The sequence below is a fragment of the Pseudophryne corroboree genome, chromosome 6 (assembly GCF_028390025.1).
Source record: "Pseudophryne corroboree isolate aPseCor3 chromosome 6, aPseCor3.hap2, whole genome shotgun sequence".
NCBI classification, from domain to species: domain Eukaryota; kingdom Metazoa; phylum Chordata; class Amphibia; order Anura; family Myobatrachidae; genus Pseudophryne; species Pseudophryne corroboree.
The window spans coordinates 534,140,446-534,158,911 of NC_086449.1; the positions used below are offsets into that span (position 1 = coordinate 534,140,446).

General features: G+C 43.0%; 1 long non-coding RNA gene across 8 annotated transcripts in view; it reads left to right on the forward strand.

Moving 5' to 3' along the window:
- The window catches only part of LOC134935417 (uncharacterized), a 132,516-nt gene extending 114,372 nt beyond the window's left edge, over positions 1-18,144 (forward strand). For 7 of the 8 annotated variants that reach the window (XR_010180125.1, XR_010180122.1, XR_010180124.1 and 4 more), the window contains 2 exons: positions 2,500-2,545; positions 17,786-18,144. This is a non-coding gene — a long non-coding RNA (uncharacterized LOC134935417). The remainder of the gene's footprint in view (positions 1-2,499; positions 2,546-17,785) is intronic. The other variant, XR_010180121.1, reaches the window with a different exon arrangement.
- Positions 18,145-18,466: the final 322 nt, after the last annotated feature.

An 18,466-nucleotide genomic window follows, 5' to 3' on the forward strand; every position in this document is an offset into this window, starting at 1 on the left:
GTTGTGCGCAGTATATATAGTAGTAGGCCATTGCTATTGATATATTACTGGCATATAATTCCACACATTAAAAAATGGAGAACAAAAATATGGAGGGTAAAATAGGGAAAGATCAAGATCCACTTCCACCTCGTGCTGAAGCTGCTGCCACTAGTCATGGCCGAGACGATGAAATGCCATCAACGTCGTCTGCCAAGGCCGATGCCCAATGTCATAGTAGAGAGCATGTAAAATCCAAAAAAATAAAGCTCAGTAAAATGACCCAAAAATCTAAATCAAAATCGCCTGAGGAGAAGCGTAAACTTGCCAATGTGCCATTTTGGACACGGAGTGGCAAGGAACGGCTGAGGGCCTGGCCTATGTTCATGGCTAGTGGTTCAGCTTCACATGAGGATGGAAGCACTCATCCTCCTGCTAGAAAACTTAAAAGAGTTAAGATGGCAAAAGCACAGCAAAGAACTGTGCGTTCTTCTATATCACAAATCCCCAAGGAGAGTCCAATTGTGTTGGTTGCGATGCCTGACCTTCCCAACACTGGACGGGAAGAGGTTGCGCCTTCCACCATTTGCACGCCCCCTGAAAGTGCTGGAAGGAGCACCCACAGTCCAGTTCCTGATAGTCAAATTGAAGATGTCACTGTTGAAGTACACCAGGATGAGGATATGGGTGTTGCTGGCGCTGAGGAGGAAATTGACAAGGAGGATTCTGATGGTGAGGTAGTTTGTTTAAATCAGGCACCTCTTTTTTTCTTTGCATCATGTGCTGTTTGGGGACTATTTTTTAAATCTGCCATCCTGTCTGACACTGCAGTGCCACTCATAGATGGGCCAGGTGTTTGTGTCGGCCACTTGGGTCGCTTAGCTTAGTCATCCAGCGACCTTGGTGCACCTCTTTTTTTTTCTCTTTGCATCATGTGCTGTTTGGGGACTATTTTTTGAAGTGCCATCCTGTCTGACACTGCAGTGCCACTCCTAGATGGGCCAGGTGTTTGTGTCGGCCACTTGGGTCGCTTAGCTTAGTCACACAGCTACCTCATTGCGCCTCTTTTTTTCTTTGCATCATGTGCTGTTTGGGGACTATTTTTTTGAAGTGACATCCTGCCTGACACTGCAGTGCCACTCCTAGATGGTCCAGGTGTTTGTGTCGCCCACTTGGGTTGCTTAGCTTAGTCATCCAGCGACCTCGATGCAAATTTTAGGACTAAAAATAATATTGTGAGGTGTGAGGTGTTCAGAATAGACTGGAATGAGTGTAAGTTATGGTTATTGAGGTTAATAATACTATGGGATCAAAATGACCCCCAAATTCTATGATTTAAGCTGTTTTTGAGGGTTTTTTGTAAAAAAACACCCGAATCCAAAACACACCCGAATCCGACAAAAAAATTTCAGGGAGGTTTTGCCAAAACGCGTCCGAATCCAAAACATGGCCGTGGAACCGAATCCAAAACCAAAACACAAAACCCGAAAAATGTCCGGTGCACATCACTAAATTGTCTCATGAGCAGCCCTGAAAACCACAGTACTGTACGTAACCTAAGCTCTTAGAGCCTTATGTGTAATCTGGCAGATTATAACCTTGTTGCCATCACAATTATAAATTGTATCTTGATACAATTAAACACAAAGTTAAACGGCCTACAAGAATATCTTTTAATGAAGGTTCCTTTACTCTGGAGACTGTGATAAAAAGTGTTTATTAACTATTGATTTACTTCACATAGAGGAATTTTTACAGTGGATATTGATTTACCATACATTTGCTCCAAGGAGCAAGGGGCCTAATTCAGACCTGATCGCTGGGCTGCTAATTTTGCTGTCCTGCATTCAGATAGGCGCCGCCCAAGAGGGAGTTTAAATTCGCCCGTGCGAGTGTTCGATCGCATGTGTAGACCGTGCTAAAAATATCCCTCAGCCAGCAGACAGCTGCAAATCCATTTGCAGCTCACTCACCATCGAATGTTTTTTCCACTGTGTGCAGTCTGTGCGCAGCCCAGGACTTACTCATACAGTGCGAAGAGAAAAGGCTGATCGAGTCCGGAGCTGACGTCACACACCCTACCAGAATACAATTGGGAACGCCTGCGTTTTCACTGACACTCCCTGAAAACGTTCAGTTGCCACCTACAAACGGCCTCTTCATGTCAATCCCCTTGCGAATGGCTGTGTGATTGAAATTTTTGTCACTGTTCGGCGATACCTGTTGTTGTTTGGCCAAGTGCGTGCGCATTGCGGTGCATACGCATGCGCAGTCAATCGATAATCACCTGCTGTGCGAAAACGCACAGCAGCAATCAGGTCTGAATCGGGCCCCAGGTTTCTATTCATGAGTGACATAAATTACTAGCCATTCCATATTTTCTACGATATATGTATGTGTTGATTTGTTGAATTTTATGTACATGTGATTTCTTCCATTTAAATTGATTTAAGGATTAAAATACGTTTTATTTACATCCTTTTGTGCTCATCTCTCCTTCGCTGGTTTTCTTCTCTATAGATTGTCCGGGTCTCAGCTACCCCAAATTGAGAAAGCAACAGTTGGAGTAAGTCGATGAGTTTAGAGGCGGCTGATTTATTTTTATTTTTTTACATTCTCTTCCACACGACACTGCTGATTAAGCTTAGAAGTTCATCATTACAATATTGAAGTGTAAAATATTTGGAGTGACGAGATGGGGAGTGTGGGACTGTAAATTGTTATGAAGCACATATATCAAATACTCAGTGAAGACTATAGTTAGTAGACAATCGAGACAATGGCTATGGGGGTAATTCAGAGTTGATCGCAGCAGCAAATTTGAAATCTAAATTTCAACCCACCGTGCTTAGTAGGTGGAAAAGGGGTATCACACCCATAGGGGGTAATTCAGAGTTGATCGCAGCAGCAAATTTGTTAGTAGTTGGGCAAAACCATGTGCACTGCAGGTGTGGCAGATATAACGTGCAGAGAGAGTTAGATTTGGGTGGGTTATATTGTTTCTGTGCAGGGTAAATACTGGCTGCTTTATTTTTACACTGCAATTTAGATTTCAGTTTGAACACACCCCACCCAAATCTAACTCTCTCTGCACATGTTACATCTGCCCCCCCCCCCTTCCCTGCAGTGCAACATGGCTTTGCCAACTCCAAATTCTTCTAAGAAATTCGCTAAAAAGTACTATTCACAATATTATATTGCTGTTTGTTTACATCTTACTAGAAAGAGTTGAGTTCCATAATGTCTGATTGTTTTCCTTTATTCAAGTATTAATAGTATTGTAATAGTAAATATATCTAAGAGACAATGAGAATTCAAATAGATATTAGCAAGTAATTTCTGAAAGTGTAAAGATGCTGACATATTATATGTTGTCCTAAAACACTGTTTATTCCATCTTCATTTGTCTTTAATAACTCGAGAGGAAGGTGTCATCTGAACTACCTTTATTTAATTTATGCTTATTAGTATGTTTATTATGTTGATAATTGCGAAATATCTAATCTTACATTATGACATTTTATTGTAAAGTACAGGGGCTCAATGAAGAGCTCTCCAATCCCTAATCACATTCAACAAGGACTCTGCTAAGTTCCTTCAATTATAAGGGCCAGAATTCTGTAGGGGGTGATTCTGAGTCAAACGCAGGGAAAGCATCAGACACAAGCGCCCAGGTTTTTACATCTGAGAATGCTTCCGAGACTTACTGCGTATGCATCCCAATGTTTACTGTCAGGGCTCACTGTGCATGCATCCCAGTGTTTACCATCAGGACTCACTGTGCATGTGTCCTGAGGTTTACCACCAGGACGCACTGTGCATGCCTCCCAATGTTTACTACCAGGGACCCACTGTGCATATGTCCCAATGTTTACTGCCAGGGACTGACTGTGCACCATAGTTGCCTACCCTCCCGCATCCTGCGGGAGGCTCCCATTTCAACCATAAATCTCCTGCTGACCTGCTTTGTATGTCACATCTCCCGGATTCTTCAGATTCTGCCAGGGATGACAATAGAGTTTCTTTACAAGAACAGTGATTTGCTGTAGCTGCTCAGGAGTCACTGCGGACAACTCTCATTATCCCCCCTTGTGTGAACCCTGACAGGAGAAAGAGACATCAGCTCATGTTCATACACTTATTATCTATGCTGCTGTGCACTAACCCATAGCGTGCTGCTGCTACTGCTTGTGAGTGAGCTGTTAGCGTAAGATTTGTTGTTAGAAATCTTTCTTTGGTATGATACATTTGTTTAATTAGAGTATCTGGTGCCTGTAATGATTTGGCTAATGCTGTAATGGTATGGAAAACAGCACATGTAATAATCCAGTGTTCACAATGAAATAACACCTAATAAACCAAAATCATCATTTACTCATATGTTTAGGGATGAATTCACACAAAATCAACTTACATTTGGAATTTATTACATAGGCATCACGTTTACCATGTATATTGTGCTAAGTGAGAAGAAAAGAAATATAACAGCAAATATATATTTCAAACAAGAAACCCTGTATTGCAGACAGCAATGCTAGTATCAATACTTCCAAAATAAATTGTTACTAATATTACATAGAAATATCTCGCAACAACAAGCATTTAACCATAAACACGCCAATTTGTGGAACTAGACACGCCCTTTAGGCAGAGTATGACACGCCCCTTCAGTGGCGCACCACGCTTTGCACGGCACATCCTACTGTAATCTCTCTGATTCTCTCTCTCAGAATGCTGGCGGTGGGGACGAGCACAATGAAGCCTCTTGCGGGCTCTCTGCGCTCGCCACAGTTTCCATTTCCACTCTGTGGGTGTTGTGGACACCCATGAGTGGGAATAGTCCCGGCTAGTCGGCATGCCGACTGTTGGGATTTTCAAGGTTTGGGATATATAACTACATCCCGTTTGATGGCCATGCTGATCGTCCTTCATAGTGCATCCTTTTGTATGCATATCAGCAGAATTGCGCCGCAGCCGGTAGGCATATCAATAGGACGTCCATTGCCAATGGCATTACCATAGACTAGGTAGTGACTACACCAAAAGACACAGCTGCTACTACACCTGTGTCTGACTCAGAATCACCCCCACAATACTAGGTAAATGATATCACAGAACAGCACTTGTACAGAAAGGCTGCAAAACTATCTGGGTGGAACAGGAGAAACAGTTAGCCAATTTACATTAAAGTCCTTTAGATATAGAAAATGTTTTGAACAGTTTCTAATTACACCTTGTATACTACTAAGTATACTTTATCAGTGGAGAATTAAAAAAATGCTGTTTAGTGTCATTTCTCAGAAGTATTCTAGAATAACAGAGAGTTAAATGCTTCAGGCTTCTTCTATATTCTAGATGCTTCATTTCTGAGTCTCAGAATTCCTGGAAAGCAGTAAGAACATCTGAAAACAAATGAGAGTCCATATATACACAACACATGCAGCAGCTGGGTGCTGTATACAAAAGTCTGCTTTAATTCATACAAGGCTAAACTGAAGATCAAAAATGATGTAGTGTGCATTACAGACTAATTGAAAAGATGTGGTTATGACTAGAAATGTGCGCCGAGCCATTTTTGCAGGATTTAGGTTTGGTTCTAATTCGTTGGCAAGCTTTGGATCTGGATTTGCCAAATCACGTGACTAGCTTTGGATTTGGATTTTTTTCAAAAATTTACAAAAAAGGTAAAATCACTTAATTTGGGTCTTTTTTGTCTCTAGAGAATTATTAACCCCAATAACATTAATTTCCAGTCATTTCCACTCAATTTTGACCTCCTCACAGCTCACAATATTGTTTTCACCAATATTGGCCAAAGGCTGGCTGGCTAAACTGCGGTAAACAATGTGGGTTGGATACAATGTGGGTTGGATACAGTGTGGGATACAGGACAGGTTGGATACAGTGCAGGATACAGAGTGGGTTGGATACAGTGCTGGTTGGATACTGTGCGGGTCGGATACAGTACGGGATATATTACTGGTTGGATACAGTGCATTGTGGATACACCAATTGTGCACTTACTGTGACAGGGGATGCTGGTGGTGTCAGTTCTGCTGGCTGTGTCGGCAGTGCAGGGTGCCAGGGGTATTCTTACTGCAGGGGTGTCGGCAGTGCTAACAGTGTCATCAGTGTGGGGTTGCCGGCGGTGTCTGTACTGCTGTGGTGCTGGCTGTGTCGGCAGTGACGGTGGTGTCCTCAGTGCAGAGTTGCTGGCGGTGTCATTACTGCTGGTAGTTGATGGCAGAGCGGGGTGCCAGGGATATCCTTACTGTAGGAGTGTCGGCAGTGCTGGCAGTGTCCTCAGTGTGAGGTTACAGGCGGTGTTGGTACTTCTGGGGTGCTGGTGGTGTTAGCAATGCGGGAGTGCTGATGGTGTCCTCAGTGCTGGGGTGTGTCAGCAGTGTGGGGTTGCCAGCTGAGTCAGCAGTGCAGGGATGCCAGCTGTGTTGGCAGTGCAGGAGTGCCGGTGGTGTCCTCAGTGCAAGGATGTGTCAGCAGTGTGGGGGCGAGTCGGCTGAGTCAGCAGTGTGGGGGTACCGGTTGTGCTGGCAGTGCAGGAGTGCTGGCGGTGTCCACAGTGCGGGGGTGTTGGCAACGCGGGAGTGCCAGCGGTATCCTCAGTGCGGGGGTGCCAGCAGTGCAGGTGGCAGTGTGGGCAGTACGAGTGGTGGTGTCACAGTGGTGTGGGCAGCAATCTTCACTTATTAAAGCCTATGAGGAAATTGCCGCCCGGGGTGAACAGGTGAGATCAGACAGCGGAATCTAACGTGTTTGCCTTGGGCCGGGCTCAAGGCACCCAGAGCAGATCTGAGCCCCAGGCTTGACTGCCCAGATAGGGGATGCTTGGAGCCGTTTGGATTTCACCAAATCAAAACCGCTCATCTCTAGTTATGACATTCCTCCTATCCTAAGTGCATAAGGAACAAAATGTGAATTAGAGGATTTTTTTCTCAGACTGACAAAATGGGGGTGATTCAGAGGCTGAAGATGTGACTTTTGCCCCTACTGTGTCTTTATGGAAAAGCTGCAGCCGATGGGAGTCCTATTGAGACACCCACCAGCTGTGGCACAAATCTGCCAATGTGCACATCATTAGTTGCACCATTGAACACTTACCTGCCTGATGGCAGGCTTAAAATGTCCAACTGACCATGGCCACCAGTCCAACTGCATCTTCTTTAGACACTGCCTCCAACACCAACATACCCATGATACACTCAATTATGCTAGCCACACACCCCATTACCACTCAGAAACACCCATTGCAATTGCATGGTTCGCTAATGAGGCATGCACAGTTAAGACCGGATGCAGATACTGTTGCGGAAAAAGATGCAGCCAAAATATTTTTCCTAAAATGTGAAAACTGTATGCAGAAAATCTAGGGAAGTTATACTGTAAAGTGTGAATTTATTTTCCATAGTACAGTTTATGGAAGGCTCAGATTCAGTGCCATTTTCCTTGTGATTTGTGCAGTTCTGCCGGGTGGTCTTCAGTTTGCCGACTGTCGGGATCCTGGCGCACAGTATACCGGTGCCGGAATCCAGACAGCCGGCATACCGACAATTTTTCTCCCTCTTGGGGGTCCATGACCCCCCTGGAGGAAGAATAGATATTGTGGCGCGCGTAGCGCACCACCATGCCCGCAACGTGGCGAGCGCAGCGAGCCCGCAAGGGGCTCATTTGTGCTCGCCCAGCTGTCGGTATGCCGGCGGTCGGGATTCCGGCACCGGTATGCTGGCCGCTGGGAGCCCGGCCGCCGAAATACCCTACTACACCCGTTCTGCCACTGCCAACCTTGGTCTCCGGAGAGGTGAAATCTGCAGAACATGGGTGCAGGATGTATGGTGCACATGGGCCCCTGGGTCCATTGGGCCCACACCGCACAACCTACCCTCTTGTTCTTCAATATTTACCTGAGACCCACATCGGCAGCAGCAGCGCTGCAGTCACCAAGACAGTGTTGCAGAGACCGGTGCATGCGCAGTAGACTCTGGCACAGCAACAGAGTCTAGTTACTTGTGCTGCTGTCTAGGGAGGAAGGGGCCCGGATGAAAACTTCTCATGGACACATCCAGTCTTAATATGCACCTGCCCAGATCAATGCAGCACATATAGGAATAGCGGTGTAAGAGGAGCAGGTTGATTACACTGTAATATAATATAAGCTTTACACATATGTCGGTAAAATAAATCTCAGCAGGGTCCCTTTCATCCTTAACATCTCCACTCTATTACCATCCATCAGAAACATAAATATAGCCCGTATAATGATCAGCAATGTACACAATGGGGGTCATTCCGAGTTGATCGCTTGCTAGCAGTTTTTAGCAGCCGTGCAAATGCATTGTCGCTGCCCACTGGGGAGTGTATTGTCGCTTTGCAGAAGTGCAAACGCTTGTGCAGCACAGCACCTGCAAAATCTTTTTGTGCAAAACAAGACCAGCCCTGTAGTTACTCTTCGTGTGCGTTGATTCTAACGACGGAGGAACGGCTTTTGACGTCACACACTCACCCAGCAAACGCCCAGCCATGCCTGTGTTTTCTCTGCAATGCCTGCGTTTTTCTAAGCACTCCCTGAAAACGGTCAGTTGACACCCAGAAACGCCCACTTCATGTCAATCTTCCTGCGTTCGGCCGTGCGACTGGAACGTTTGTTACACTCTGTGCAAATCCACGATGCTCATTGTACCCGTACGACGCACCTGCGCATTGCGGTGCATACGCAGAAATGCCGTTTTTTAGCCTGATCACTGAGCTGCGAACGGCAGCTAGCAATCAACTCGGAATTACCCCCCTATGTTTCTTCCCTCACCCACACAAATTGTGATAAAGGAGCTGGAGAGCAAAACTGAAGCCAAGCTTTACACTTGGGGTCAGAATCTGGTAAACGCACACCCCGTATATTTACCTTTACATTTCCTTAGTAGCAGTTGTATGGGTAAATCTTTTAAACTCTGAACAAGTGTCCAGAACCAAATGATTGCAGATGCTGGGTATAAACACTGATTTATTCCAGTATATTTCTAGTGGATCGTTTTGTTTATTTATGTCACTGTGAATGAATATTGTTGAAGGCACATAAATGCCCAGAAGTAGTTCTATGCAGGAAAGACATCATCAAAGTGCCTCCTCCAAAGAGACGTGCTCAGATTTAAGTAAGAAATTCCTACTATGCATTCTCCCAGTTGAAGGAACGAGTTGGAAAATATAGTAATTGCCACTCATAGAGGGGAGCCTGAGGTAAGGGGGGGGGGGGGGGGTTGTACTGTATATTAGATTGTGCATAACTCCCAAAATGAATACATTCCAGGAGGGACAAAATGCTCACTACCTGACTTCCCTCTTAATACATGATTGGTGTCACCTGTGTTGCAATCATGAATTAAAAAGGACGTCCAGGTAGAGAGCATTTTGCCCCTCCTGGAATGGGTCATGTTGGGAGGTATGGATTGTGTATTTTAAATTTAAACCAATTATATATATATATATATATATATATATATATATATATATATATATATATAATTTAAATTAATAGCTTAATAATGCCTGAGTAATGTTTATAGGTACACCTAATTGAGAGACAACTATTTTATAAAGTTTACAAAGTGGAAGAAAGATAACTTAAACAACTTTAAAATACACACAGAAAAATAAAATCTATAATTTATCTTGCAAAAATGCCATAGCAGCAGCCTCTGTACTACTTACACACTGGTACAGGACTCAGGAGGACACTATGTGTGTGTGTCTCTCTCGACCTAAATGCTCTCATTAGATAACAGGCTACACAAGACCCAGACACCCAGGAGGGGAGGAGGAGAAGCTGGGATCGCTGGGTCACTTGCAGCTCTCTCCCCCTTCCTACCTTTTCTTTGGTCGGGGAGCTCTGTTGGTAGCTCATGAAACCTGATACTCCTGTGTCTCTGCCTGCACTGCATACTGCCCTGCTTACATTCTGGCTGCTTGATTCTGCTGCTGCACAAGAGGGAAAGCTAGTGAGTTCAGTGTGCCCTGGCCGGGGGGCCCCCTGACATATGGGGGGCACAGGGTACAGTATCCCCTGTGCCCCCACCTTAATCTGGCTATGAACAGATCCAGAAAGGAAAAAATGCATCAAACAAAAATCAAGAAACAGCAAAGTTATCATCCATGTACACTAATTGCTCTAAATACTTCATAGGAAATTAAAAAAGAAATAACCTTTAAAACAGCATTGCCTTAATAGAAAACAAGGGCAGTTACAATGCCTTTAAGGCTTCAATTTTTATCCCAGCATATTGCCAACCTGGATGAAGCATCATTTTATGTGCAATACATGTTGGCTCATCCACTTTTGACTATGGGGGATATGTACTAAGCAGTGATAAAAGTGAAGTGAGCCAGTGGAGAAGTTGCAACCAATCAGCATTGACGTAACATTTATCATTTGCATACTATAAAAGTGTACAGAGCAGCTGTTTGGTTCACTTCTCCAATTTTATCACTGGTAGTACATGTTCCCCTATGTCACCGTGAAAATTTCCATACAGTATAACACCCCCCTCCCCCTTCATCCTGGGAGGTGATGATGAGATGTTAAGAGATCTGTATATACACATATGCCCTCAACCTCAAAGAAATGAAGCAGTGCTGTGAGGAGAAGTGGGCCAAAAGTTATTGAGAAAATACCTAGGGAATGAGGTGACTTTTCTTATTATTTTACTAGTGTTCAAGGTGGTTCTACATTGCTACTGTATACTGTATCATGGGGCGGATTCAGGGGCACTTTAAGAGAGGAGGGGACCCGCGTGCAGCCTCCGTCGTGGGCCCCCTCCTCTCCGGCAGCAGTAGACTCTGGCATAATGCCCCCCTGGATCCAGGGGCCCGTGTGCACCGCACACACTGCACCCATTATAGAAACGCCAATGGGTGGATTTTTTCTCACACGGCTTCTCCATGTTTGCTTTTTGCTGTGGTTGCTGTTTTGCCAAATTAAAAAAAAGACAAAATAAAATTTGTTACTTGTTATTTGTCACATGAGGTTATCACATTTCAAGACTTGGACATTTACTGAGCGGGTTACCGTAGAGAACTTCCTGAATAGCATCACCATACCTTTGTATTATGAGTGTGATTCATGAAAGAAGGGAAAGCTCTGCTTTCCGCTTCTCCATGGAGTTCACATTCACTGTCTCAGGATTGTGTAATCTGAACAGAGGGGGAACAGAGAAAAAGCAAAGGCCAGAGATGAGAGCAAGCCGAAGTGTAAGAGGATGTATAGCACAGAGAATACCAGATGGGAAGGAACATCTGGTAAAAAAAAGAGTTAAGTAAGGCCAGGGAGAGTTGTATTGTGGAGTATATGCCATGCAGACCAAGTGTCATGAAGCTTGTCCGCTGTGTTGTTTTGCAGGCTTGAGAGATACTCCATTTTGGGTACAAACCAAATTCAGTTTAAGAGTTCAAGACGGGATGAAGTGGAATGATGTTTCCAAGCTTACGCAATTTGAATTTAGCTGCGTAAGCTATATGGAGAATCATTTTGTTGTCTGATTTGGCGAGCTGGCAAGCTGAGGCACACAGAAGTAGTATCACTGGAGTGAGGGAGGGACAGTTGGGAATCACAGAGGCTATAAGTTGTTGAACCAAGACCTAAAAGGAGCAATCTGAGGGCAAGTCTACCAAACATGATAGAATGAACCTTTCATACCGCACTGACACCAACAAAAGTTTGAATCAGAGGGGAAAATGTGCAAATAATGGTGCAAATGTTCCGTGACTAGGTACCAATGCATGTAGACTTTGTAAGAGTTTTCTTTAATAGAGACACTAATAGAGTATTTAGAGACATTTAAGCGGATAGCTTCCCATGTCTCCACTTATAGGGGCACCCCCATATCAGTTTCTCAGGATAGTTCATGGGCAGCCCGGGGAGGAAGAGTCTGGGGACAACATGATGTGCTATAGCAGGGAAATAATGCCTTTATCCATGGGGTGATAGATACAAAGACATTCAGTTGCCATTGGGTTTTAGGGAAGGGCCATATTCCCTAATGGACATGGTGACAAAATTTTGGATTTGTAGATACTGGTAGGAGTATGTGTTCAGCAGAAAGTGCCTCTCCTGAAGCCCCGCAAAAGACTGGGATGCGAATATGTCAAGTGCATGGCGAAATTAGGCAATGCCTGCCACAGTCCAATTAGAGTCCATGAGAGGGGAGCAGCCAGGGGGAAGAGGGTTGGTGCCTCTGAGGAGTTTTTATTGCAAGGGTAGGTAGAGATGGAGAGTTTAGTGGCTAGCGAGTCCCAGAACGACAAAGTAAGGGCAATAGTGGGAACCAACAAAGCTCCTCCAGGTCTGAGCAAATGGGTGGGCCACGGAAGGTGGGAGATAGAATCAATCCATGCATGATTGCTTTCCAATTCCACCCATTGTTTTGTGCCTCTTGGAAAATGACAGTATTTGGACAATAATGGGAGGTCTAGGGCTCCAAGATAGGAGCTCTTATGGAGGGTTTCTCTGCACAGGCGGGGTTTCTTGTTGATCCATATAAACTTACATTATGAGGTTTGAAGACACACAATGACTTGAGAAGAGACTGCTATAGGAACGGTTTAAAAAAGTACATACGTTTTGGTAAAATGTTCATTTTAATAACGTTAATGCGGCAAATCCAAGATATAAAGAGTTTTTGCTACCAAAGGATATCTTGTTAAATCCCCCTGAGCAGAGGAAGGTAATTAGCTTTATATAGGGAGTCATCAGATTTAGTCAAAGAAATTCCAAGATATTTAATGGAGTCAGTGTCACCACGTGAAAGAAAAGTTAAGCTTGAGAAGGTGCAGGGCCAAAGCTGGAATGTGCAAGGACAGGCCTCTGATTTGCCATGGTTGATCTCATACCCTGAAAAATGGTCATATAAAGAGAGTTATTTGAAAAGGTTGGGGAGGGAGATTTAGTGATTAGTAAGGGTGAGGAATATGTCCAATAGATGTAATGGGATTCTCTAATAGAAATGCTTATAATGTCAGGGTTGATGCGGATACAAGGGGTCCAATAACCAGGGGGAAAAATAGCAGCAAGAGAGGGCACCCCTGCTGTGTTCTTTTTAAGATGGTAAACAGATTTGAGAGAATCCCACCCACCAGGACGGAGGTAGATGGATTGTAGTAAAGAGCTTGTATGGGCTGGAGAAAAGTACCTTGAAAGCCAAACCTTCGAAGAGTGTGATTCAGGAATGTCCAGGAGACCCTATCAAAGGCCTTCTCTGTGTCTAAGGTCAGGAGTATTGAAGGGAGTTTAAGGACATTAGAATTGTGAATTAAATTAACGGTGCATCTGATATTATCCCAAACCTGTCTAAAAGGGACAATGGTCACTTGAACTGGGTGGATGAGGGAGGGAAGGAGAGGTATTAGATTAAGTTTAAGATCTGTATTTAGGAGGGAAATTGGGCGATAGTTGTATACCAGTTGATGGTCTTTACCAGGTTTGAGAATTACAGTTATGAGGGCTTTGGTGGTTTCTGGGAGGAAAAGGCTTCCATCTAAGACTTTATTGAAAGTTTTTATAATATGAGGTAAGAGAGAGTTCTTAAAAGTCTTGTAGTAGGAGAAGAGGAGACAGTCCAATCCCGGTGCTTTAGAGGGCTTCTGGAGTTAGCGAACAGAAGAATTCTCTTGTAGTATAGAAGAAGTATAGAGAACGAATATGGCGCCACCGGCAAAAGCAGCTACCCCTTTGCACCAATGGTATTCCCTTATACCAGTGTGTAATAGTGAAAAAGATAGATTAGGTGCAATAGGGTGCGCTAAATGCGTGAAATACACATAAGAGTAGATTTATGTCTTATGTGCTGAAATAAAAAGTAATACTTCCCTTAATACTACCCCGTGTGCCATTAAAGAAGAGGGTTTGGCGAGGAGGAGAATCAGAAGACAGGCAGCGCATAAGAGGAATTCATTCAGAGTTCTCTGTCAGGAGGTGCAAGCTGAGAACGTGACAGTCGTAGAGGGGGGCACAGCGGAGATCAGCTGCCGGTTACACCAGTATGATGGTTCCATCGTGGTGATCCAGAATCCTTCTCGCCAAACCCTCTTCTTTAATGGCACACGGGGTAGTATTAAGGGAAGTATTACTTTTTATTTCAGCACATAAGACATAAATCTACTCTTATGTGTATTTCACGCATTTAGCGCACCCTATTGCACCTAATCTATCTTTTTCAGAAGAATTCTCTTCTTTAGTGATACGGCAGCATAGTGCAGAAGAGGTAAACTGGTCAGTCTGGAGCATAGAACAGGAAGCAAGATATTCTGACGTGTGTGTGGTCGGTGCAGGTAATTTAGAAGTAAGGTTCGGGGAATTCGAAAGACGTGTGTAATAATCAGAGAAGATGGAGTTGATCTCAGAGGGGTTATAATGAAGATTACCCATTGCAACTTTAATCAAGGCTATAGTCGAAGCAGCCTTACAGGCCTTTAGGCAGTTTACAAGAAGGGTGTCGTCCTTGTTACTCTTCTCGTAAAACCACTGATTTAACCAGCAAAGTGACATTGATTTTCTCTGAGAGAATAGCATTAAGAGTCGGCCTCGCCTCGACGAGCCAATTGTAATTAGCACCAGATGGAGTGCATTTTGAAGAGAATCCAGAGCATAGACCTGGTCAGTGAGGGTTTGTAAAGATTTCTTCTGTTCCTAATTCTTATGAGACGCATAACTGATCAGGTGGCCATGTAGGATGGCCTTATAGGCCTCCCAGGCAAGAGGGGTACATCTGGTTTCTGAGATATTGAGGGCAAAGAAATACTTAAATATATCAGTCATTTGAGTTTTGAAGTGCAGGATTTTTAAAAGCGTTTTGTTCAAACGTCATGAGGGCCGAGAAATTGGCAAGTCCAAAATGTCAAATGTCGAATTGAAGGAAGAGTGATCAGACCAGGGGTTGGGGGTGATCATGGAGTTGAGTAAATGTTTAGAGGCCGGGGGGGACTTAAAATAAGAGGTAAATTCTATAATAGGTGTAGATAGGGGCAGAGTAATAAATATAATCCATTAGTTAGGTCTCAAAATTGTCTCCGTTTTGCTATGGTCAAGGAAGCGTAATTCTGAAATCACTGACATTTGATAGAGTTGAAGAGGAAGTGGAATTTGCCTCCGGTGAGTGCTGCTATTCTCTCTTTGTCCTTGCAGCTGAGGAAGCGGAGGGCTACATCACAAGGGTTTTTTCAATCCCGCAGTTTGGGCTGGAGAGCATGATGAGCCCTTTTCAGAGGCATTTGCCGAGTACCCAGTTTAGGGATAATGGAGAACAATTTATAAAGATAGGGTTCTAAGGGTTCAAGCGAGATGGCTTGATACAATCACAACAACTATGGATACCACACAATCAATATTGAGTTGCTTGACGGAAGTTTGAAATTTATTTAGGACAGCTATACATAGCATCAACATAAGTCAGCAGCAACTTGGTGGAACTTAACAACAGCAACAACATGGGTTCCAAAATCTCCTGAGGAATGGATTCTGGTATGTTGCGTATGAGTATTTTACTTCGGCGAATGCAGTTCTCAAGGTCCTCATTTTTTGTGCGAAAGTTGGACAATTTGGAAGTAATGTGGTCCAAGTCTTTGCTGGTCACTCTCCAATATTTTTGTGATCTCCCCCTAGTTTGGCAGCAAAAGTAGCCCCAGCATAGAACAACTAAAGATTAAACTCTGTGCATTGTTTAAGTAGTATGTCTGGATCTGCAATGGCTGTGACTTCTAGAAAATGGTCAGAAATACACCTGCATGAAAAAGCGCTTACAAGCAGCAGGGGAATGGAAATCCAAAAAAAGGGTGTTACCCTCACCCCAATAAAGTTATCCAATTATTAATAAAAATTGGATCTCCTATCTCCTGCGCTCCCCCAATATGTAAATATAAAAAAGGAATGAACCTCTACTTATCTTAGAAGGCCGGTATTTTTTTCACACGTCCAACCTTCTTCTCATTAGATTTTATTACGAGTATTATTAGATGGTATTATTCCAATGGTCCAACAATAACCCATGCAAGAGAAAATAAAACACAATCTAGTGTAATACCGTCATACAAATCCCTTCATTGGATAAAGATACAACATAGATTCATAAGTTCGAATCTATAATAAGTGTGATCCACACATATGTATAAAATACAACTTCTTTAATACTAAACGTTCCAATCATAAAATATGTTTCAGTCACATTAGTACATGACACATGTCCGCTTTTACATCCAATAATTTGTGAGGGTGGCTTCCTACCAGATTTGGGAATTTTGAAGTGCTTATATAAAAGCTGTGCAGATGTTTCAGCAATCCCAGGGAAAATCAGCTCCAATGGTCAGCACCCCGTCCTCTCCTCATCTGGTATGTCCGTCACAAGTCCTCACCGTCACCAACGCGTTTCGATCAAATTCGCTGATCTTTTTCAAGGCCTCACAAATTATTGGATGTAAAAGCGGACATGTGTCATGTACTAATGTGTCTGAAACATATTTTATGATTGGAACTTTTAGTATTAAAGAAATTGTATTTTATACATATGTGTGGATCACACTTATTATAGATTCGAACTTATGAATCTATGTTGTATCTTTATCCAATGGAGGGATTTGTATGACGGTATTACACTAGATTGTGTTTTATTTTCTCTTGCATGGGTTATTGTTGGACCATTGGAATAATACCATCTAATAATACTCGTAATAAAATCTAATGAGAAGAAGGTTGGACGTGTGAAAAAAATACCGGCCTTCTAAGATAAGTAGAGGTTCATTCCTTTTTTTATATTTACATATTGGGGGAGCGCAGGAGATAGGAGATCCAAATTTTATTAGTAATTGGCTGTGACTTCTAGTTACAGCTCATTACCATCCATCTCTTGCCAGAACTAATATCTTGTATCTGTGATAACAGTACACTATTTGTCTGCAACTAGTCTGTGTAATCCACCTGTGGTAAATGCATAGTCCTTCACTTAATCTTTCGTGTCTTGTTAGACGTTCTTTTCTAGGGCAACGTTTCTTAATGAAAAGATTTTTGTTCACTTTAGAAACAACATTTAAAATACAATCTTGATTTGCAAAGTCCAGTAGAATCCTGTATAGAGTCAACATCTATAAACATACTTCCCTCAGTTTTTGAGCTTATATTACACCTGGGGTGTGCTTCTGACTTATATATTCTACCTAGCACCTAAAATGTCAAAGTCAAATCTGTCCATAAACTTTCAGGCCTCCAGCAAACATTCAGTGTCTGACTTTCCTATTCTAGCAGACAGCAATGTTCATCAAGTTTATATTGCTGAAGCAGATTCACCATGGTTTATTCTAACTGTAAAATATTTCTTTATATATTCCTTGCTAAAGGATATACCATGAGAATCTCTGTAGCCTTCCAAAACTGCATTTGCTGTTGCCTCATTTATAAGCTTCCTTTAAAGAAATACTAGTATAATGTGACCCTCAGTCTCCACCCCTGTTGTCCCTGCACCTCTCTATGCTGCCATGATCCATCATGGCTCACACAATCCAACCCCACCCCCATCTCTCCATCCCAAACCCCTGTTTTCTTTTCCAACCCCTTCCTCACCTCTCGTATACTTATCTCAGTGGCCAGTATTCCTCTACTAAGTCTGTCCCTCTTAGTGTCACTGAAAAACTCACCTAGGCTTCCCCTGTGAGCACACTGAGGAGACTTGACAGACCTTCTACAACTATTATATAAATATTATGTAATATTATAGACAGATACACATGCTTCATAATATGAATCTCTTTATTAAACATATAGGGCCTGGATCATATTCTCTTGGAACATCACCAATCCTTCAGATTTAAGGAGGACACCACGCTAATTGAGGATTCACAGAACCTGGCTGGTTTTGACCTGATGTAAGAGACTTTCTTATGGGACTACACCTCTAGCTGCTTTGGTAAAATTTACGGGTGAGACTGCGCTGTCAGTCTGTCTCTAATTTCTGCTATCCAGTTACTATTAACAGGAATGTGATACATTGACATTGGCACTAAATATTTTGACCCTATTTTAAATAATGTTGATTGTCAGGAATTTTCCATATATATATATATATATATATATATATGGTTTTAATTTGTTTTAATTTTATACCCTATTAAATGTGAAATAATTATCACTCAATTCTTCTTATTATAATTTATCAATCCATCACTACATTAGCGCTGCTATCTGTTGTTGTTTTTCATGCAGATGCTGCTACCTGGTAAGGGGAAGATGACCTGGGCTCCTCCATAAGACCTGGGCCCAGGTAATTAGTACTCCCTCCCCCCTCTCTTGGCACCACTGCACAAACCTAATGGTTTGAGTATAAATACAATGTATGGGGGGGGTGCACACGCAAGACCTATTCTGTGCATGTGCTGAACTGGTCTTGTATTGTCGCTCGCAGCCCCATCAGCCACAGCATAACTGACATACTGCACCACTTGGGGG